Consider the following 23,157-nt stretch of genomic DNA (forward strand, 5'->3'; position numbering starts at 1 on the left):
ATCCTAGGTTTGAGTCCTGCCTGCTCCACTTTTCATCCAGCTTCATAACAAAGTGCCTGGGAAAAGCAATGCAAGATGATTCAAACACTGCGGTGTCTACACTCACGCAGGAGATTCAAATGAAGCTTCTGCGGCTATTGGGGCCATTTAAGGGAGTGACTCAGTTAATGGAAGACTCCTCTTCCTCTCTCTGTCTCCCTCATTCCTCCCTCCTTGTGGCTCTTTCATGTAAATAAACAGGGATGCACAATTTTCCACCCTTTTTATAGGTTATTTGTGCCCCTCTTTTTAAATGGAAAATGAAATCTCCTATCTCGCATATTTCACTGTTTCAATAGTGTCAAAGTTTTCCATATCTTATTGTCTGTTTTAACTAGAGAGATTTTTGATGCTTCTTTCATTAATTTCCATTCGCTTTAAGAATTATGTCTTTTTTTTGGAAAGCCATTCTCCACCATATCCGTGTGAAGAATTCTATCTTGTTTTTCTAGCATTTTTATATCTCCTTTATTACAGTTTTATGAACTAAGCCTGGTTGTGCCCTTTAGCATTTGTGAAGCAAAAAGAGGAAGAATTACAAACATTGCAACATATTTGAGAGGCCAATAATGACGCATTACAAAAGTTCTAGAGACAGAGCGTATTGCCCAATTTCCCATCACAGAATTATTCGCAGTAGGGTTTGTAAAATTAACAAGCTGTAGTACTTGTGTTTCTGATGTCTCGTTATGTCCAAATGGATAACCATAAGCAATGACCTATAGCTGCCATCTCAAGAGGAAATCGGATGCTGGATTACCTTGCCAATGGCAAAGCTATGTGTAGGTAGCAATATTGGTATCTTATGATTGTAAATAATATTTAACACATTCTAAGTGTCTTTTTTTTTCTTGTTTACAACTCAGCCCATGGAAAACATTTTTGCGTAACGTAAATTGTAATGCTAAATTTAACGGGTGAAGGTTAAAAACTGATGAAGATGATGATACGGTGAGAGTTCATACACAGGGAACTGGGAGCCTGCTGGATGGTGAGGTGAGTGTGTGACTAATTTTCCTTCATTGACTAATCCTTACCAGGCTCTTGAGATAACCAGCTGAGGACTTAAAGGTAGCATGTGCCAACACCAGACTCGCTGAAGACCCTATTTTCTTTCAGATAAATGATACATATGTCCTTGATCAATGTCAAGGCTAGTACATTCTTTATACAGAGTTTTTGCAGATTAAATGCTTTTAATGTCATCAGATATTACCTTGAGCGGTAACTAAAACCTGAACACAACCAGTAATGGGCAGGGAAATTTGTGTAGGTGGCCATTAATAGAATTCTTTTCAAATTGAAAACAAGTTTTGTTCTAATGACCTCCACATTATCTAAAAGCACAACTCAGGCCAAATTTGTAGGGGAAAAGTCACAGTAGAGATTTATACATGTCACATCCCAATATGTGGAGTTTTTAAAAGCCTATAAAAATACAATATGTGGATTTCCCATTGCTTTGTACCAAAAATAACCTTCTCTTAATTCCATTGTTCATGAACTATTTGATGAACCTTTATGTGTATGCAGGTGTGGTTACATAATATATGAACACAAAACAAATTTTGTAACCCCTGAAGTATTAATTTGCTATAATTATTGATATATTGTTTGCTTATATAGTGAGGAAGAACTTCACCCACAAGAGTGAAAATAAGCACAGATGTATGTAACTTTTTAAGACATTAAATTATGTAAGATAGACAACAGGTAACATAGAAATGTAGAGAGACCAACATGGAAATGACTATACTCACTTGTAAACGTCACGGGAAAGACAATATGAGAGGTAAACTGCAGAATAGCAGAGTGAAATTTATATTTCAATCTCATCTCCTGGTGAGTCAGAGACAGTGTGAAGAAAGCTACAGCCTTAAACTCATAAAGCAGCCTTACCCGGGTGTTTGTCAGAAGCCATTGTAGCCGCTGACTATAAGAGACTGAATAAGGAGAAGGCCCCTCTGTGTCTGTGGATGGGCAGATCCGTATGTAACAAGGTGACCGTTCTAACCCTTCCTTACACACTTCCTAAAGATGACTCAGCTCTCCCAGGAATGGGGGCAGGATGAGGGGAGAGAGCCAACCCCTAAGTGTTGCTAAGAAATACAAGGAAACATTAAGATCGGAGCAGTTTGGTTAAGTTCAGACCATAGATGGGATGGTATCAAGGGAAAAAGCAAAAATACTTACATGGAAGAATAACCAGTGATCAGAGGATGATGTGGTAAAATAGCAGGGAAAAAAAAAGTCAATCATTGATAGCATTTAGTTGTAAAGTTCCAAATTTAAAAAAAAGAGAGAGAGAAAGACAACTCGGAGAATCAATTTGAAGTTTCACAAGGCAGCAGAATAGAAAATGGCAATTAAGGACACAATACATTTTCATGCTGAGAAATACGATATGTTTGGACTGGCAAGAGCGTTCTTAAAGTGAAATCTTAAAAAATGAAGTTGATAAAACTTTTTTTTGAAAAGGTCAGACAATCGATTTAGTTACATAAAGGTTCTTGGCTTGGACAAAAATGTCTCCGCTAAAATTCTCAACGAATGTAAAATTTGAAAAAAATCTGTTTAAACAATCAAAGTAGATGAACACTGAACTTATTACATATGCATCAGATATGAAGTATAAATATATATAAATGTATATATAATATGAAATTGATAATATGCAAATCGACCATTTCACTTTGTCATGATAAAAAATGAAAATCTGAGCACATTTAGAAAAAAATAAAAATTTAAAAAATATGCTAATCACATTGATAAGCCTGTCTTTTACGATCTTGCTAGTAGTGCTATCCGGACTGTATGCTCAGCCGTGACCCTGTGAGCACACAGCCTGCCATGAATTGGGCATTAGCTGTGTGAACAAGCTAAGCACATAAACAGATCCATGTACTTAACAACACACATTGCACAGGAACATGGACACACACTTAATTTTCAAATGTAGGAGAACAAAGATGACGTTCTAAGAAGTGTTATCTAACATTTTAAGAACAATGCCACACAGGAAAGAATGCATCTTCGCTGCCTTTTTTTTTCCCCCCCTAATGAACAGAGAAATGGGCAACACAAACATGGCACTTGAGTGGCACAGCAGCTCTGGCTTTCTGTTTCAAAGAAGCTCAATGTGCCATTTCAGCTCACAGTGACGCCAACACGTCCCCCTAGACTGATTCTCAGTGGGCTAAGGAGAGGCTTGGCTTCTGGAAAAGACCATGTCCCCTGGGTTTTGAGGAGCCAGGAGTTTGGTTTAAAGCACCCGTTCTCAAATGGATCTCTGCAAATCCGCTCAAGCCTATTTTTGACACTCTCAAGAATCTGTAAGATTAAAATTGGGACCATCGTACACTAAGTTAATTTTTACATTTTAACAAAGTGTCCCAGGATACTTTACAGAAACGTGTGTGTTTTTATGTATCATTTAGGCACACACACACACACGCACACACACACACACACGTGCGCATACTAATGCCCAGAAACACACTTTTTTTTCTGAAAACTTATTAATCATTTAAATCGGATATTTCATAAGTGGATCCTCTAAATCATGGAAATCTAGACAGAATAAAACGTAGCAATTTACCAGCCACCATTATATAATGTGTAAGACTGATAACTTACAAATTCAGAATACTTCTAAAATACTGAACACCTTTCACCAGCACATGACTTTGAGATGTATGGAAGAAATGGCAAACTTGCCAGGAGTAACATAAAACCTTCACTTGGGGCTAAGCAGTTTTGATAGGTAGAGAAATCTCGCATGCTTGGTAAAGTTCCCGTTAACCCTAACAGGTTAGTGGCAGTGTTTACAGCTGGCTTCACATCCTGGAGAATGACAGGTGACTAGTCTTAAAGGGCCCACTTGCATGGAACCCATGGAAAGCAATCTTTTACCCTCTGACTGTACTAAGTAAGTTTAGGTATCCTGGCGATATTATCGTAGTATCTATTAAGTTCATTGTTTGCTGATGAGTAAAAGCAAAGACTCCCAGTGTGTGTCTAAAGCCTGTTTTCCTCCAGAGTCTTTAAGGGAACTTTTTCATTTGTTTGTTTGTTTGTTTGTTTGGGATTTCCGTTTGCTTTCAGCAAACAATGGCCGGTCATGGACTCCGCATTGCTGTAGAATGTTGCCTTCAAATGAACCTCAGCATTTTGCTTTTGAGACCCATGATGTCCAGTAGCTTGGCTGTTGAGCCTGAGGTCTCCCAGTTGCATTTCACAGCAAACTGTTCCACTCCACGTCGCCTGTGCAAATGTGAGGGGAAGATGTTGATGTTATCTGCATAGCGTGCCGTGCTTTCCGCATTTCTGTTGCCGACAGCACATCGCTCTAGCATTCAGCGTGGGCTATCCTCTATCCTGCAGTTGCATTTCTTAGACTTGGAGCTGCATCCTACATCTATTTGGAGAGTAAAAATACATTCTGGAATTCATCCAAGCTCACTGCTAGGCCTGTTTTTTCCTCTCATTTTCAACAACTCTTCAGGGAAAACTGGATAACCCAGTAGGATGGAGGCAGGCAGACTCTAATAAACCTGTAAACACCTGGGAAACGCACCATTTCGTGATATTCCAAAACAAAAGTCCATTCATGGTGTCTCGTATTATGACGTTCATCTCAAGAAATCGCTTATCAGCTTTTAGTGTAGGCTTCTGTCTTTCGCAAGCCTCTCTTGAGTTTTTCTTTCTTCTCTCTGATCTGTTCTTGGCTGTTTCGAGTAGTTAACATCTCATTATTTCACCTTTTCTTTCAAAATAAGACCTGGTTCTATGTGTGTGTAGATCTGCAATTACATTAATTTAAACCAATTTTACCTGTGAAAACTCTCCCCGAATTCGAAGAAACCAACAGTTTGTTCCCCGTATTCCTTTTATAGATAATATTAATTCGTGCACTTAACAGATTTTTTCCCCCCTTTTGGTTATTTACTTACTTAAAGGTAGTAGAGAGAGGAAGAGGGGAGGGAAAGAGAGGGAAAGGGAGAGAAAGAGAGAAACAGATTTGCTTCTATGAGGAAACATCCGCCCTGATGGCTTCCGCCATTTTGGACTCTGTTTCCCCTTTCTCGTGGCTCCCACCTTCTGTGCCTATCGGTCTACCCACCAATCCGCTGTTCCCTCATGGCCCCGTATCTGACTGCCCTCCCCACCAATCCCTCACGCCCTGCCCCCACCCCATCTACCAAGCCCCTGTGGCTCTGACACTCCTATTCACTAATCCCTCAAGGCCACCCTCCCACCCACTTCCTCTTCCTCCCTCTTCCCTCTTCTTGCCACCCCTTCCCCCTCGCCCAGTTCTTCCCTTATCTCCATCTTGCTCGGTTCCCCCCTCGCTTGCAGTACCCTCCAAACTATTGGAACAAAGGACCTCCTAGGTACCTTGCTTCATCTGGTATTTTTGGCTTATTGAGGCAAACTTATCCCAAAAGGAGGATTTGGCTGCAGGAAATTAGGTGAGCATAGGAGCTAATGCCTGTAAAAATTTCTGGTGCATTTCCCAAATGCCTTCAGCAAGTGTAGCTGGGCCAGGCCAGGGGCAGCAAGTAGAAACTCTTGAAGTGTTGAGTATGGGTGGCAGGGCCCTTGTGGCTGACACCAGCAAGAAGCTGGAATCAGAAGACTGCCCAGGACTCAACGGAGGTGCTCTGATTTGGCATACATCCCAAGGCAGCATCTTAAGGGATGCAACCAATGTTCACCCTTTAATAGGTGCATTAAGGAACATAGCTGTCAGCAAGAGCTCAAGAAAAACAGTACATCTTCAAAAATAATATAAAAAATAGATCAGACAAATGAAAATGTAGGCTGACACTCTGAAGTTCATATTGACCATCCTACTATCTGCTACTGAAACTAAAATCTTCAAAATTATTAAAATTGCTTTTCTTCCTGTAATGCAGGCAATCTTCATCTCATCCTAAGTGGATGTAACTCAAACTAAGACAAGGTAATATCTTTTGAGAGAAATTTAATATGGGGGTCGGGGTTCAGATGTGTTTCAGGGATTTGTTCCAACTCAAAAAGATGAGGCATAATGAATAACACTGATTAAATTCATCACTCTCCACTGACTGAATCCTAATCTGTTGGGGATAATTCAATAGACTTGAGAATTTCCCAGAGGGAGCCAGTGAGTGAAGGCTCAGGTGGTTAGGCTGGCATCACCTAGTTGAGAGACATTGAGCAAGCACTGAGTTCCCCGCTCTCAGCTCAGGCTGGTCCGTCCTAGCCAGTTCCTAGCTCCCAGCTCCCAGCTTCCAGCTCCCAGCTCCCAGCTCAGGCTGGTCCAGTCCCAGCAGGTCCCAACTCCCTGCTCCCAGCTTGGGCTGGTCCAGTCCCAGCAGGTTCCCAGCTCCCAGCTCAGGCTGGTCCAGTCCCAGCCAGTTCCCAGCTCCCAGCTCGGGCTGGTCCAGTCCTAGCCATTATGGAACTGTACAAATATACCAACCCACCAGGATTATGAGGGATGCATCATTCTCTCTCTCGCTCGCTACCTTCTCATGAAATCTATACTTCAAATGCAATGAAAAAAAGACAATTCCTCAAAAGAAGTAAGCATACATTTCTTTAAGACATGATGCTCTGCTCAGATCCTTAGAGTAAGTTAGTGTGTAGTGAAGAGTGCTCATGTTGCAGACAACGCGTGGTTGGGAGGCTTTGAGAGAGGGCTTTTTAACATTGAATTCCCAAGGACAGATCCCAGAGTTGTCTCAATTTTTTTATGTGCTGCCATTAACGTGATGTTACCTCTAAAATGCCACAATCCTATTTGACATTTTCTTTTACCTCATTAGGTAGGGAGCATTATAATACATCATCCCTTGGGACTCCCAAGGCCATGAATGATGACTCATTCAATATCAATGGAATTGACTTTTCTATCGTCTGGATTCCATCCCAATCAGCCACTGCTATGCGTAAGATGAAAGAAGCTCTTTGGCTCTTTTATAACCTCAGAGGAAGGCCAGTCTGAATCAAACCCAACGTACAAATAAAAACAAGTTTAGAGACACTTAACCCAGCCCTGCATTTTGATGAAAGTTTTCTGTTATATGAGACAGAGTTGGTATCACTCAAATAACCTGAGCGTCTATATGTCATGTATTATGGTAATGAGTGTGAATTAATCAGTGATTTTCTTTAGAAAAAAAAATAAAAGGAACATAATTAACTGTATGATTTCTGTACCTTAGGCAACCAATATAGATTGTTAACATTACAAATCACATGCAAAATGCCCTGTGGTCATATTCTCTTCTTCTCTAGATCTTCAGAACATTTTAGTGTCCCATCAACAGTGTTGTTTTAAATGCCTCAGAGTGACTCATTTGCTCAAGGTGATTGATTTGCTCATTCGTGTGTTGCCCAGAGTTACAAATACTGTCTGGCTCACACCAATGTTCACATGCCCACTAGCTTGATGCTCAATCTGTTATTCCAGGGATATCATAATCTAGAGTAAAAGGAAGGGCTTCTGCTGCGATGCAGTGCATTAATCCGCTGCCCAAAACATGGGCATCTTGTATGGGTGCCAGATTGGTTCCTGGCTGCTTTGTTTCCAATCCAGTTCCCTGTTAATGTTCCTAGGAAAGCAACAAAAGATGACTCAGGTACTTGGATGACACTTGTTCCTGTGAGCAGCTGGGAAGGAGCTCCTGGCTCCTGGCTTTGGTGTGGCTCGGACCCGACCTGGCTGTTTAAGGCATATGCAGAGGGAGCTGGCAGATGGAAGATTCTCCTCCTTTCTCCCTGTCTTTGTCATTTCCCCCAGCTGTACCTCCCACCATTCGTGTGTGTGTGTGTGTGTGTGTGTGAGACTCTGCCTTCCAAATAAACAGATATTAAAAGGAGAAACTGGTGATATTCCAGAAGTTTCTATTTATTATAAATCATGTATATAATGGAATAAAGAACAGATCTTACAGGCAGCTTTAAGCAAAAGAACTGATCACTCCACATTAGAACTCATTTTGGTGATTGCAAACATGTGTTTTCCAAACAGATTTCTTTTCTGATGTACTGGTGTCTGAGATGATTGGCAAGCTATTTAAAATGTAAGATTTTTAAAAACAAATGGTGTAATAATCTCTCATATTTACCTAAGCTGAAAATTAGGAGTCACTGATTTAAAATAATATTCCTTTACCAGGAATTGCCATGCCCCAAATAGCAGGAAGTTTTCTGAAGTTTTACTTAAGTACTTCAATTGTATTAAAAATATTACTAAACAAGAAAAGTGGATCACTAACAGTTGTGTGGTTTGTTTTGCGTTGACCAAATGAAGTCTGTTCTAGCTCTCCTAATATTTATACTGAACTATTCAATGTTTTACCAATCAACCTATTGCCTCATATAAAAGTTGCCATAGACATTCTTTGATAGAAGTTGATTTCTCTGCATTGTCGCTTATTCACCACTGCTCATTTATTTTGTTTAAAAAACTGGATCATTAATCTATCCAGAAATGTCCAGAGAAGGGGCTAGTGTGGTCTAGGCTTTGGGGCTTTAAACAAAGACTCCTGGGAACCCTGGGAACAAGAGTCTGCGTTCCAATTAGCACAGTTAATTTGAAAAAAAAAAAACCTGGCCTGTATTTTGTCTTTGTCACTATTTCCATCCTTGGGAGGAGGCACGTTGTCCTTTGCAAGGGCACTGCTGATCTGAATGGATGAAAATAAGAGACCATTTGCAGACTTGTAAGCAAACAAAGAATGCATTATTGCCACCAAGTGTAACTGCCTCCTGAAACCCTGAGTTAGACAGCTTCCTTCACTCCCCGGAGAGTCTTTAATCTGTTGAACTCTTAATAGCAAAACAAAACGCGCAAATGCCAAAGCTCGGGGGAACGGGACGCAGAATCGGCCTGTCTCAAGAGACCCAAGGCTCTCTCCCCGCTACGGACTGTGATCAACACGGAGTCGGAAGCAACAGAGAGGTTCAGATGAAAACAGCTTTTCTGTGCAAAGCGGGACAGCAGAAGACGTTACACAGAGTGCAAATGCATGCCACAGTAGAAGCTGCCAGTAACCCGGACAGCCTGCCTCAAATCCAAAAAGTCCAAATCCTCATAAAGGTGTGTAGCAAGCAGCTACCCCATCTGACGATGACACCCGGTCCTTGAACGTCTTTTTGGTGACTGCAAACATGTGTTTTCCAAACAGATTTCTTTTCTGATGTACTGGTGTCTGAGATGATTAGCAAGTTATTTAAAACGTAAGATTTTTTTTTTTTAAGACAAGTATTGTGATAATCGTTCATATTTTCCTGACATGAAAATTAGGTGTCATTAACTTAATGTAATGGAAATGTGCTTTATATACATTATATATTTAGATAGATTTTTAAGTTGTTAGGGTACAATTACTAACAAAAACAAATCACGGAGCCTTTTAATAGCTAGCAGATAATATTATTTGTTTTGCTGTGTCATATTTTAATTATATATAAGATGCTTTAATATCTGATGTGCATACATATCATTATATATAATACACATCTTATATATAATTACATATATATATAAAATGTTGGCAATGAGGTAGCAACAGCAGACACATTTATGATACATTGCATAATTAAAATCAGAAGACAAGCAGAATCTTAGGCTTATTTTTATGTGATTGCAGACTATCATGAATTGTAACTTATTATTTCAACAGTTTGGCAAATCTGAGGCCTTCATTTGTTTGACTCTGTGAGTCATATAATCCTGGCATGAAACGAGGGCTTATCTGAGTAGTCTCACTTGTGCTATGAAGATAAGGCACGGTGCCAGCTCTGTTCGTTTTGCAGTCACTGAGGTTGGATTGCCATGGCAAGCCCGGAGCCACTGAGTTCCTAGGCAACCTGGCTCCACAGGCTGCAGATACCTAGGAGTCCACTGATGTTTCAGAGCAAATGAGAAAGCCGTGGTACCCTGATCCTTGGAGGTTCCTTTGGTAAGACGCAAGGGCAGAGGCCTTCGTTCACCAGCCTCTGCTTGATTAGTTGATTAAAAATACCCAGTCAGTGAGATTGTGCAATGATTACAGTGCCATGGAAATGAGAGCAGCTATAAAACTCTATCAGTACCTTATATATGTGGTAAACAAATATATTGGAAATAATGAACAAGATGCCATGCATAATCCGGCTTTCTAGAAGCAGACTCAGTTCTGCAATGCCAACCTTCATAAATCCCTTGCATTTGATGGAAATATTAGTCTATTTAGTGCCACTACCCCACAGTCTGTCACTTCAGTATTCTTGTCTCCAGCGACTGCACATTTAGATAATGTCAGCAAATATAGAGCAGCAGTTGAAATCTTATGCTAGCATGTTTCATCAAAATTTGCCTAGAACACTTGCCGATTCGTATTAGTTACACAAGGGGCAGATTGGCATAGTTCTGAGGCCAATCCACGGGAGCACATTTTAGGATTTGAGCTTATTCAGTCCCTCTGTTTAAATACTCCGTGACTCCATCTCCCTACAACTGCCGGCTGGGCCATTGCCTTCTGCGCTCTCAACAGGCCCATTTTTCTACTGTTGAATACAACCACGATGTGTAATATTAAGGCATAAGTAACTTAGTGCCCACAGAACTGTGTATCAACCTACAGGTCCAATGAAATGTCATCATTGTTAATGATGACATTGACACCAGCAAAACAATTAGGCTTATTATTTGTGATAATTTCCCAAACTCTTGCTTTTCTGCTATCATGATCACTTCTATTATCGTTCTATATAGCTAATTCAGCTAAATCTTCCTGGAAGAGATATATCCTTCAAGATAAAAGGATAACTAAATATGAATCGGTACTTTTAGTAGGTTTCTCTATTATTACATACTTCTCTCATGGCGTTAGTATAAGTGTACGAGTCTGGGACATCTCAAAACTTTTCGGGATGGCCTCACATCATTTAGTAACATAGCCATGACCGAGAAGAGCTTAGCAAATTTCATCAGACCAACTCCTGCTTGGAACCGCGATGCCTAACGCTTCACAAATATACCACTTGTTCTACTTTGTGAGAGAAGAAACAATGCAGATATGTTTTTAACTAGAAAAGATTAAAGCAAAAAAAAAAAAAAATCAAGCTTACAGAGTTTGTACCGCAGGCAGCAGCTTTAATCCTGCAACCGTTACGTAAATTCACAGAGACCAGGGGGTGAGGGAAATTACCAGTTAGAAGTTCGATGGAAGAGTACGAGGTCCGTGCGGGAAGATACACTTTCCAGTGTTGGTTGGGAGACCCCAGAATTAACACGGAGGAGTCTGTGTGATTGGCCCAAGGGCTGGGTCAGATCAGCCCACCTCCAACAGAGACAAGAATAACTGAAGAATTCTGATGGATGCACCCAGGGTGCCAGCAGGACTTCTAAATCATAGCAGTGTTTGCCAGCCCTTCCAGTGTGAAATGAAGCTGTTCTTTACCCTGGTTCTTTAAAGAAAAAAAAAATTACTCTGTGACGTTTAAAACACAGAAACGGCTCCCTCCCCATGGCCTTTCTCACTGCAATTCCCTCGTCTCTTCCGTCCTGTGGGTTACACATTCCCATCCTCCCAGGGGCCACGCCACAACCTGTGCCCAGATCGTTGGGATAAGAAATGAAGCATTGGCAAACATTCTGGCCATCAGGCAGCTTATAACTGCTGCGATGCTCCTCTATGACAGTGCAGAAATCTTACAGCAATTATCAATGGGTTCTGCATGTGCAATAAACACAATCCAGTAAATTAGAACAAAATAAAAAAAATATTTTTAAAAATTCTACCACATCGTGGGCTGCATGAGACCAATGATTTGGGAATTAAAAAAAAATCATATATTTTGATAAACTTATATGATTTATTGGGTATGCACCTTCACGTACTTTTCTTGTGTATAATGGGTATTTGTCATGTGGGCATGATAAGCTTAGAATTGTGCCACCAAGAGGAAGAAAGTATTACACCTGCTGTGAATATTTCCTCGGTGGACTTAGAATCTTTTATATAAACTAACTTTATATAAACTAATCTTTTATATAAACACTTGCTATTTCTTTTCTTTCAGTAACCAGTTACGCTGGTTGAGAACATTCTCAAGCTGGTTTTCCAGCACTTACTAGAAACTCACTTTTTGGGCTTTTTTATCTTCTCAGAAATGCAGTTTGGCATAATCAACAAAAACAAAGAGACTTTCACTAGTAAAAATCCATCGTGTTCGTTAAAATATTACTGAACTCACCTAAGTAGGCTTGGCCAAGGCAAGGTGCCCGGCACTTCAGCCAGATCGCTCGTATGGGCGTAAAGGTTCCAGCTATTTGGGCCAATATCTGCTGTTTTCCAAGGCGTGTTGGCAGGGACATTCGACCTTTCAGAGCAATGCATTTTTCTTTTGTAAAAAAAAAAATTATTTTGCTTCAAAACACAAGATTTTTACTTGATCCCCAATAGAACTGCTTCAAGTACCTTGAAGAACAGCTTTACTTGGCAATTTAGTGACTCAAAAATGAAACGCAGAAAATACGTTGATGTGTTGTTTTAAAAAGACAGAAAAAGATCATATGCAATAAATGCTAAAAATTAAGGGTGAATGTACAACTTTAGGAGTCCGTTAGTGATTTTCAAATTAAAAGCCATTTAGTCTAAAAGCATCGAAACTTGGGTCTTTATGGCAGTTATGGCCCTCTCTGCTCTTTTGTTAAATAATATAAATTTTACAGTGATTTCAGTGTATTTCTGTCCCTTCCTGCAGACAAGGGCCTTTCATTTTAAGCTTGTGACGGTTGAGGAAACTGAAAATACGTCGCTGCAAAAATTAAAAGAAATTTTAAAAAAAGGAAAAAGAAGGGGAGATGGAAGGCAGAGAGGAGCCTTGGAAATATCATGTTTTTGAAGCTGTAGATATGAAAGGCATGAAAGCATTTTCTTTTATGTCAGTAAACACGAAAAAGCCCGTTGTTTTACTGTGACTATTAGTCACTAGAAAAAGCACTTATATTCAGGATTTTGCACAGCAATAAACACGAGGTTTGTACAAGGTAACAATTCACTACAAAATAAAATTGACAGTAGTGCACACTTAAGAAATTAGATTCTGGGGCCCGGCGCGGTGGCGCAAGTGGTTAAAAGGTCCTCGCCTTGCACGCCCGGGATCCCATATGGGCGCCGGTTCTAATCCCTGCAGCCCCGCTTCCCTTCCAGCTCCCTGCCTGTGGCCTGGGAAAGCAGTCGAGGACGGCCCAAAGCTTTGGGACCCTGCACCCGCGTGGGAGACCCGGAAGAGGCTCCTGGCTTCGGATCGGCATGGTATCGGCCCGTTGCGCTCACTTGGGGAGTGAATCATCGGACGGAAGATCTTCCTCTCTGTCTCTCCTCTCTGTATATCCGCCTTTCCAATAAAAAAATAATAAAAATAAAAATCTTTAAAAAAGAAATTAGATTCTGGGGTGATTCCTTTTTCTTTCAAAATCAAAAGCCCAGACTCAAAGTTACATTACGATAAAAGTTCCCTTGTCTTCTGTCTCAACTATGGCATTCCTAAACTATAGATAGCATTCTGGACATATTGGTTTTCTCCTAATCTCTTCCATTGGGAGAGATTGAAATAACCTCCAGCAACCCAGATCCCACCTCTTGAAATCCACTTGCGTGGTGCCACGTAAAGCTAGGACTACGCGTCCAAGCTCTCTGCTTCTAGGCATGTCAGGTGTCAGCCCCAGGCCAGCATGCTGCTTAGCGCGTGACCCACTTTGGGCTCCGTGAGGTGGTTTTTCTACAGGCTCCCCACCGTCTGCATTGTTCAACTGAATTAGGCAAGAAGTGGAGTTTTGTTCTGCTGTGGTAGGTAGGTGGCTCCTAGAGTTTCTGGGACAGAAACTGGGCTGCCCTGCCCCTGAACATGAATGAGCTTCAGTTAAAATTCATGAATACATCTAGAAATATCTGAGCCACTTCTGAGAATGAAGAAAATGAGGAAGTATTTACATGTAGTCAGGGATTCTACCTACACATTATCTGGAAATTTTCTATTCCCCTTCCTCCTTTACAATGTTTCTGGCAAGAACTTAAACATGCCACTTTGTCCCTCTCGCCAGGAGATTTCTGGAAAGGTAGCAACAAGGCTCCTGTGTTGGCTGACATCCTTTGCCATTTGTGACATTTGTGAAGTATTCTTTCCACGGGTGCATTTCTTGAAAACATCCACCTTGTGTCCTGATATTTTGTCCTCTTCAGAGCAATCTAACTTTTTAAAACAAGATTTCCACATGTAAGCTGAAATAGGACCTACCCCGCTAGACATTAATATTGTCTCAAGTCAGCACTGTGGTGCAGGCTGGTTCACTGCCTGCAGTGCTGCCATCCCTATGGGCAGGGGTTCAAGTCCTGCACATTTTTCTTCTGATCCAGCTCCCTGGTCATCTGGGAAAGTAGTAGAAGATGGCTCATGCATTTGGATGCCTGCACCTGTGTGGGTCCTCGATTCGCCCTGGCCCATCCATGGCCATTGCAGTCATTCAGGGAGTGAACCACCAGATGGAAGATCTCTCTCTCTTTGCCTCTTGAGTAAATAAGAACTTAGATATGCCTGAGCAGCTGTCAGTCATTTCAAGAAAAACGTGACACATAAGCCATTATTAAAAAATAAATCAAGGTTAATGTGAGAGAGGGGACTCAAAAATTTCTGTGGTTAGTGACTTCAGATAACTAAGAAGACATGCTATGTGATGGAAATGGTGAGCCAGAACACCATAAAATCATAGCAAATAAGAATGAACAAGTGGCAATCTGGGTAATTTCAGCAATGACAGTGGGCATACTGTACCACAAGAGCTGGAATTGTTAGGATGACATGGGGATAATGCAACTTGTGTGTGTGTGTGTGTGTGAAGCAAAACAAAACCATGAATAGCATGAAAACCTAGGATAAAATTACAGTGTTTTCAAAGACTGAAGGACCCAAGATTGCAAAGCAAACAAACTATCCATCTATGGCATACATGGGTTAAACCTGTCTGTCTTCAAAACATTAGAGTGTCAAGATTAAAAAAAGCCATCAAAATCTCTGGTGGCTGGCCTTGAGACGAAGCCCGCAAGCCTGCTAGAAGAAAATTGCACATTCATGTAATAATACAGAGAATTTGAAGTGGAATGAGCAATTTCTCTAACCATCAGAGGAAAAGTGATTTCCAACTGTGAAGCTGCATTCAAGTCTTCAAGACTATTTTAATAGGTGCAACGCTCAAGAACATAAATTCTACCAAAGGGGAAATTGGAAGACAGGAGCTTGAGGAAATAACCCATGTGACAACTGAGAGACAAAGAAAATTTCTAGGAAGAAATGGACAGGAAGTCTCTGGGTGGGCATTAGGCAATAGGCTTGGGTGGCAGTGGGAGGAAGCAGTATTCAGGCTGAGATGTGGGCTTATAGCTAGGAAAAAAAAAAGAAAAAGAAAAAGTGCACCAGAAAGAAAGTCTTCATTATGTACTTCTTGGCTCCGCTACAAAGAAAAATTATAATAATTATGAAAACAATCCAAAGTGTTAAAAATGAACTGCAATAATTGGGCTGGTAAAAGAAAAGTATTGTTTGTGGCTGTAGTGGATACATGTGGAATGGTGCTGCAAGTGGTAATATAATAGCTAGTTCCTTCTTTTTCTACATAAGAAATTAAAGACTAATCTTGAAAGAATTTTTTAATCAAACCGAAAAATAGTATGGTACCTAGAAACAGTTCAAACTTTTTTTCTTCTAGAATTTGGTGAATGAGAAGGTTTGGGGGGCGGGGAAAAAGACCAGTCGTGTCACTTCTTGACTTATCATCTATTTCCAGCAGCAAATATTCACTAGATAATTAAGTATATTTTAAAATTAAATTCTATTTGAATTGAGCTGTGATTAGTAACTATTTGGCAAATCTTTTACTTTTTTTTTTCTATTAGGATTGCTACCTTCATTATAGCAGCTTTTTTATGTCTTCTTTAGTCTCTCAACAATTTGCTTGGCGAGCTGTCTTCTCAGTATATCACTTTAGTTTCCACATCACTAAACATACATATAGTGCATGCATGGTGGCTTTGGTGGAAATGCAACCAGCAAGTTGCAGAGCAGGTAACAAGAACACCAAAGATATTCGGAAGATACTCAGTGTCCTAATTTCCCATTTCTCACACCCTTCAGGACACAGGTTGCTATCCCCGGTGTTGGGGCTGTGCTCCTGGCTTAGTTCCTAAAACAGTACAGGATGTGGCAGTATTTCAGTGTCCTGCAGTGGGGATGGAGAGAAAAAGATGTAGAGAGTGAAAACCAGGGAGACAGGCTGTCATGAACAGGCCACAGGCCAATAAGGATGCGAACCTGCTAACTCCATGTGCATAGTTTAAAAGGAACTACACTCAGTAAAAAAAAACAGGCTCATGAGGAAGTCACATCATGTAAAATAGAGCACGATTATATTATTCCACCTACTGCTAAATAGTCATCAACTATCTCGTTGACCGAGGGCTGTCTAAAATTAAATTGTAACACAAAAGTTTAAAGATGGAAGATGAAGGGCCTGATGAGATGGTTTAGTGGTTAAATACTCAACTTGCATGTGTCAGGATGCCAGTTCATGTCCTGCCCGTTCTACTTCTGATCCAGCTCTCTTCTTGTGTCCTGGGAAAGCAGAGGAGGATGACCCAAAGCTTTGAGACACTGTACCCACGTGGGAGACCCTGAGGAGACTCCTGGCTCTTGGCTTCACATCAGCTCATTTCTGGCTCTTGTGGCCATATGGGGAGAGAAGCAGCACATGGAAGATTTCTCTCTTTCTGTCTTGTGCTTACTCTTTCTCTACCTTTCAAATTACATGAAAATAAATATTTTAAAATAGATTCCAAGGTTACCCATTGAATTATCCTGGTAAGTCATTTCTATCACATTTATTGGTATGACTTATTTTTCGTTACTACTTTCCAAGAAATAGCTCACTCATTGGGATCCCCTTATGGTTGAATGGCTGAGACATTCAGAATTTGAGGATGGGTCCGAAATACTGCCTGCCATATTTATATAATTCTTTTCTTCCTTTCCTCATTCCAGGATAGAAATCTCTGCTTTGCTTCTGTAGCTTTATTATTTTCCCAAAGATAACAGGTTTGACTGGAACTTGAGCTGCTCAATTTCAACTTCCTGTTCACTAAATTGTTATTTCTGGCTCACATATAATGGAGCCACATGGCTTACTTGAAGCCAGGAAAGGCGAAAGGGGACCCTGAGAAAGGTAAGTCTTAAGAAGAATATGAGGAATGAACACTTTTTAGTTTAGATGGTAACCCCAAGAGTAACAAACTGATGACCCATGAAGGCTAATCAAATTAGCTTCACAGAGCAGCAGAAGAAAACAGAACATCGGTTCTTTTATATTGCCTTTCTATTCCATAATCCAACCTCCAAAAATCAATTGGATGTAATTAAAACAGACCTAAATAAATGTAAAGATGTTTTGATTTCATCAGCTGGAATCATCAATATGAACGTACTTCTAACACCTTGTGAAAAATGGCTGTGGCTCCATGCTAATCCTGGCTGTCACAAACATTTGAAGAGCGAGCCAGCAGAGAGCGTGAGCTTTGTCTGCTGAACAGAGTAAGAGAGAGACAGAGAGACAGACAGAACGAGGAACCAGGTAACTCAGCATCATTGGAATTTCTTTCAGAAGGCTCAGCTGCTACACTGAAGGTATATCCATCTTGTATCTGCAAAGAAGGCACCCAAACAGCACAATATAATTTGGAAACTAAGGATCTTTCCAGTAAATGGCTGTCTTAGAGGTGAATTGTTGAAATTGACTCACAAGAGATTAAGGCACTCTGTATTGAGAAGGGATTAAAATTTCAGGCAGTGAACCATGAAGTACGGGGTACAAACGTAGACCGGGAACAATGGTCGTGATTACAATGATCAATAATTACAATGATCTTGGTCGTGATTACAATGATCTTCAAGGCAAGCCTTGTGAGTACCGAGTTCTACATTTCTGCTGCTTCTGGCTCCTACTAATTTGGGGGAGCAGGTGTGTTAAACTTAGTCTGATTTAGCAGGCTGTTAAATTGAAACTGTGTGTTTCAGGATAATGCGAATCACTCACTAGATCCCAGTCTTCACTCTTACCAGTTTTTGTTTTACTCACAGAGGAAAGATTTAAAACTAGGTAAGAGCTTAAGCCTGGTTCATTCTTCGGAGTACGCGTCCTTTCCTCATCTAATGTTGCCCTCAACCCTTTGCCTACATAGCGCGCACCTGCTAGGGAGTCATGCCTGAAACCTGAACCAGATTTGGATCCGGCTCACTTCAGCAGCAGCTTAACACCAAGGAGACAGACACACTCACAAGCAGGCTTTTATGCTGTCTCCACCCCATCAAATTCTTTCGTGTTGAAAAAAAAATACACATTACATTTGACATCATCTCCCTATCACAGTTGGAATCATTAGCTTTGTTATTTGTGTTTGCTTTCACTTCCCCAGTGATGTTGGCAAATGTTTGATTCATCTACAGCCTTTGTGAATATCAAAATAAACCCCGCAAGTGTTCTGCATCTGAACTCTTAATTGGATAAAATATGAGAATCCTCTAAAAAAAAAAAAAACTGATCCCTCTGCCTAGAAGGCTGCAGCAGAACATGGCAGGTTGATTCATAATAGGCAAGTATTGCAGGTGGTGATCTCTCACGTAAGCATACAGGACCAGGTTGTGGGCAGCACAGTGGCACAATAGCTTAAGCCTCTGCCTACAGTGCTGGCATCCCATAAAGAAGTGCCAGATTGGATCCCAGATGTTCTATTTCCAATTCAGTTCCCTCAATTGTACCTGGGAAACTAGTCCAGTCATTTAGGCACTGAAACCGTGAATGGAAAATCTTCCACCCTGCTTTGCAGATCTTGTTCCCAAGGGTGATAACAAGATAGAGGGAAAGGCAGAGAAAAATATTCTGTGCAGTGGTTCACTCCTCAGATAGCCACAGCAGCAGGTGGGGCTGATCCAAAGCCAGGAGCAAAGAGCCAGGAGTTTCTTTTGGGTTTCCCATGTGGTTTCCAGGGCTCAAACTCAGGCTGTCCTCTGCTGCTTCCCTAGGCCGTTAGCAGCAGGGAGCTGGATCAGAAGTGAGCGACTGGGATATGAACTAGCACCCCAATGGGATACTGATGCCACAAAAAAAAAGTAGCCCGCTATGCCCTTGTAGCAGTTTTTTGCCTCTCGTTTGGTGTTACTCTGCTTTTTCAAATAAATTAAATACATTTTATAAAAACAGGTTGGTCCAAGTAAAGTGAATAGGAAAAGGGTATAGGCCATCCAAACACCCTTCCCCCCCAAATAGACATAGGTAAGTAACTACATGATTGGAACAACTTAAAATTTTAGAAAAAGAACTGGCGATCCCATCCAGGCAACTCTGCCTCCCTTGCTTCTACCTTCCCTCCTCCTTCCTTTCGTAGTTTTCTTTGAATTTTGGTAATGGCATCTTTTCAGTTTGTTTATAACCACAGGGTTCACCTGCACCACATAAAAAATTCAGCAAGTGGGGACGGCACTGTGGTCCAGCGGGCTTCCACTGTAACACCAGCATCCTACATGGATACAAGTTGTAGTCCCAGACGCTCTACTTGCAGTGCCACGCTCTGCTTATGGTCTGGGAAAGCAGTGGAAGATGGTTCCAGTCTTGGGGCTCCTGCAGTCATGCGGGAGTCCTCGGAGATGCTCCTGGATTTGGATTGACTCAGTCCCAGCTGTTACAGCTACTGCTGTGTGAATCTGCAGATGGAAAATCTCTCTTTCTCTCTCTCTGTAAATGTGCCTTTCACATAAAAGCAAATCTAAAAACAAAAAAATAATTCAATAAGTAGTAGATATACATACACACACATACAAAAAAAAACCTACTACACAAGGTGTGGTACTCCCATCAAGAACTTGCTCATGATACAGAATTGCAGGTCTAGAGTTCAGGAATGCAACTCAGGCCACACAGTACTGACTTAGGTCACTGAATTATACAGATGAAGCCCTGAAAACAAGGCAGGTCTCCTGGCAGATAGATCCCAGAAAAAGAGCAAAAATGGGAACTGAAGGTACTGTTTCCAGTGTAAGCAAAGCTATCCCAGCTTTGCTTAACGTATCTGAACCTTGGTCCCCTCTTTGCGAAGCTCAGAGCATCTTGGCTCAAGAGTGTGTGATGAAGCATTCCGTTTTTCACATTCGCAGCTTGTGCTGGTTGAAAAGATGTACACGGACAGAGAAGCTGAAAACAGACCCTTCTAGCCTGGAGCTTTAGAAAGAGCCAAGTCTCATAGCGGTGGCTTTGCCATGGTACATAATCATGAAGCCTTTTCTTTCTTGCAAAAAGGCCGTTCAGATGGTTTCAGTTGCTTTTTATTGATTCCGCAGGATTTCAGCTTCAGAATCGTGTTTGCTGTTACTATGTACAAAGTTCCGCATGGGAGATTGGCCAGAACAAAACGGCGTCTCTCACAAATACTCCACGGGAACAGTAACGGGGGAGAGAAGATAATAGCGATGATTGCGCTCAGTTCGCTTGCTGTTGAGCTGATTTGCTTTTTCCTTTGTTTTATCCTGTCTTTCCTAACATCATCTGGCAAAACACATGCTTTTGTTGTATTCTTATATGGTAAGGCTGCAGTATGAGTGTGCCATCGACAAAAGCTCGGAAAATTGGGGGAAAAAGAACTTTCAAGAGGTTTGCTGTAAGAGAACAAGGCGGCGGGGCATAGGGAGCAGTGTGGAATGCGTGCACCTGCATCATTGGTTGGGCACTACCTCCGGACCCAGGGAAGAATCTGGGGGGTTAACGAGGCTGGCAAGGGACAGTGGTTATACAAGCTGTGGTTTCCTACAAAGAGTCCTGTTATAAAGAGAAACTGACGGATCTGAAATTTTCTCTCAGGCGCCATCCACAGCTCAGTAGATGCCATGAGTTCTCCTAAGAGACCTAACAAAGGAGCAGGCATGCCTGATATTTACAGAGGGTTGGAGCCCAGGAGAACTTCTACACATGCTGTGAGGTGAAGCACAGAGCTTTGTGGACCAGCTCCTCCACAAACTCTCCCCTGCTGGGGGTCTGCATGCATGCTCCGCATCAGGGAAGTTACAGAGCATTTGTCTATTAAATATGATCATTGGTTTTATGAGCAGCTCTGTTGCAGATTGCAAAAGCTAAGACAGGAGAAAAAAAGTTACCAACTCAACAACAACAACAACAACAAACTTATCTAGATTTGCTGGCAAGAGAGTGCGTTGCTGCCATTCCACAAAATTATCTTCCTGGATATTTTGCAGACAAAATTAAAATCACAACATATTATTGACACTTGTATTATTTTGTGCTTAAACACCTGTCACATGTGACTGTTGATATTTTGGTCAAGATGTATTCATTTGAAAGCAATGTGAGTGGGACAGGGAAAGATAGAATAATATATATATGGAGATATTTCATCACTGGTTCTCTCCAAAAATACTCATAGCAGTCAGGTCTAGGCTTAGCCAAAGCCTTGTGCCAAATCTCCATCCGAGGCTCCCACATGGGTAGCAGAGGTACAAATGATTGACATATCATCCATTGCTTTCCCCAAAGCATTAGCAGGTAGCTGAGTCAGAAGTGGAGCAGCTGGGAACTCTACACGGCACCACAATGCAGGATGCTGGCTCTGCAAGCCTTGTGCCATAATGTCATTCCCATTGGATATTTTTGAAATGAGTAGGAAATGTGAGAAGGAAGACATGTCCAGTGATGTAAATAGTTCGAATATATATGAAATATTAAAATGCATCCAAGGATTTCAACGATGAAGATTTGTGTCATGATTCCCAATGGAAGGTGAACATTTGGGTTTAAACATTTCAAACATAACGATTTCTTAATAAATGAACAGAACTATTTCTTGAATGCTTATCAGAGATGTCCGGTGTGGGGACCTTGCTGACAAAAAGTTACGAGCAGCACCTGCCTTCCTGTGGTTTATATCCCAGCTAGACGTTCTGATTCTGAGCAGTACCACAGGTGTACCAGCAGTACCCGTGTCGCCGTGTGTCACCCTCCCCGCAGCTCCCACCTAGGACTCCAGCTCTAGGACTGCCCAAGTGTACCTGTTGCTCAAGCAGATCTTAGAAGGATGATTCTTGGAAAAATCAGAGGTCTAGCATGTAAACTAGGAATAATCATCCATTTCAGACAAAGCACATCAGCCGGAAGTAAATACAGGGAATCATAGACTCCAAACCTGAGAATCCTTTGTGAGGCTGTTGGATGGTGGAGGGGTTTCCACATGCTGTAGGAGGTGACAGCGATTTGCTTTCAAATTGATTTTTTCAAAGGTGAAAGAATACACACACGCACAATGGGGTAATCTCCCATCCACTGTTTCACTCTCTAAATGACTACTCTGCCAAACACCTGGGGCAGAGCATGCCTAAGCCAGCGGCCTGGGCTACGCCTGGTCTGCCCCTTGGGAGCAGGGCCCAAGCACTCAATCCACCTTCTACCAGCTTCCCAGGTGCATTCGGAGGTACCTGGTCCAAAAGCAGAGCAGCTAGGATCCCTTATGTCAACACTGGACAGAGGTGACCTAGCATTTCTTTTCTAAAGATTCATTTCTTTGATTTGAAAAACAGAGTTTGAGAGAGCTAATCATAGATCTGAGAATACAGGAATGTAGACCTTACAGTAGGCTGGAGAATAACTGTGCTGGGGGTCTTCTATTTGTTCCTTCTGTAAATATTGCTAGCCTCTCTTTGGCCCAGGTCTTTGCAGCACAGGGAGGACCCAGCCTGGTTCTGCAGTTTAAGGTCCTAAAGGGGGAGTATCTGCAAAGTGCAACCTGTGCCTCATCGCATATGAAGTCTATCATATTTCTATATACTTTAGAAAAGTTTTTGGTAACTTACAAATAGAATAAGGATGACATTCCAGGGTGAAACAAAATGAACTTGAAATGGCCTAGGTGTTCTGATTAAAGCACCTGTTAAAGATATGAGCTGATTCCTGATATCTTTTGTGATTTCCTAAACATTAAAAATTAAATTGTGAGATTGTATTTGATAGACTGAATAAGAAACAACCTTAATTAG

The 23,157-nt window shown here is 41.3% G+C and overlaps 1 long non-coding RNA gene across 1 annotated transcript; it reads left to right on the forward strand.

Moving 5' to 3' along the window:
- Positions 1-691: 691 nt before the first annotated feature.
- On the forward strand, positions 692-7,970 carry LOC121150316. The gene is made up of 3 exons (XR_005882947.1): positions 692-821; positions 906-1,035; positions 7,645-7,970. It is a non-coding gene; the product is annotated as an uncharacterized LOC121150316 (long non-coding RNA).
- The last annotated feature ends 15,187 nt before the right edge of the window (positions 7,971-23,157 follow it).

The sequence above is a fragment of the Ochotona curzoniae genome, unplaced genomic scaffold (genome assembly GCF_017591425.1).
Source record: "Ochotona curzoniae isolate NIBS_2020 unplaced genomic scaffold, NIBS_Ocur_1.0 contig_21, whole genome shotgun sequence".
Lineage (NCBI taxonomy): Eukaryota > Metazoa > Chordata > Mammalia > Lagomorpha > Ochotonidae > Ochotona > Ochotona curzoniae.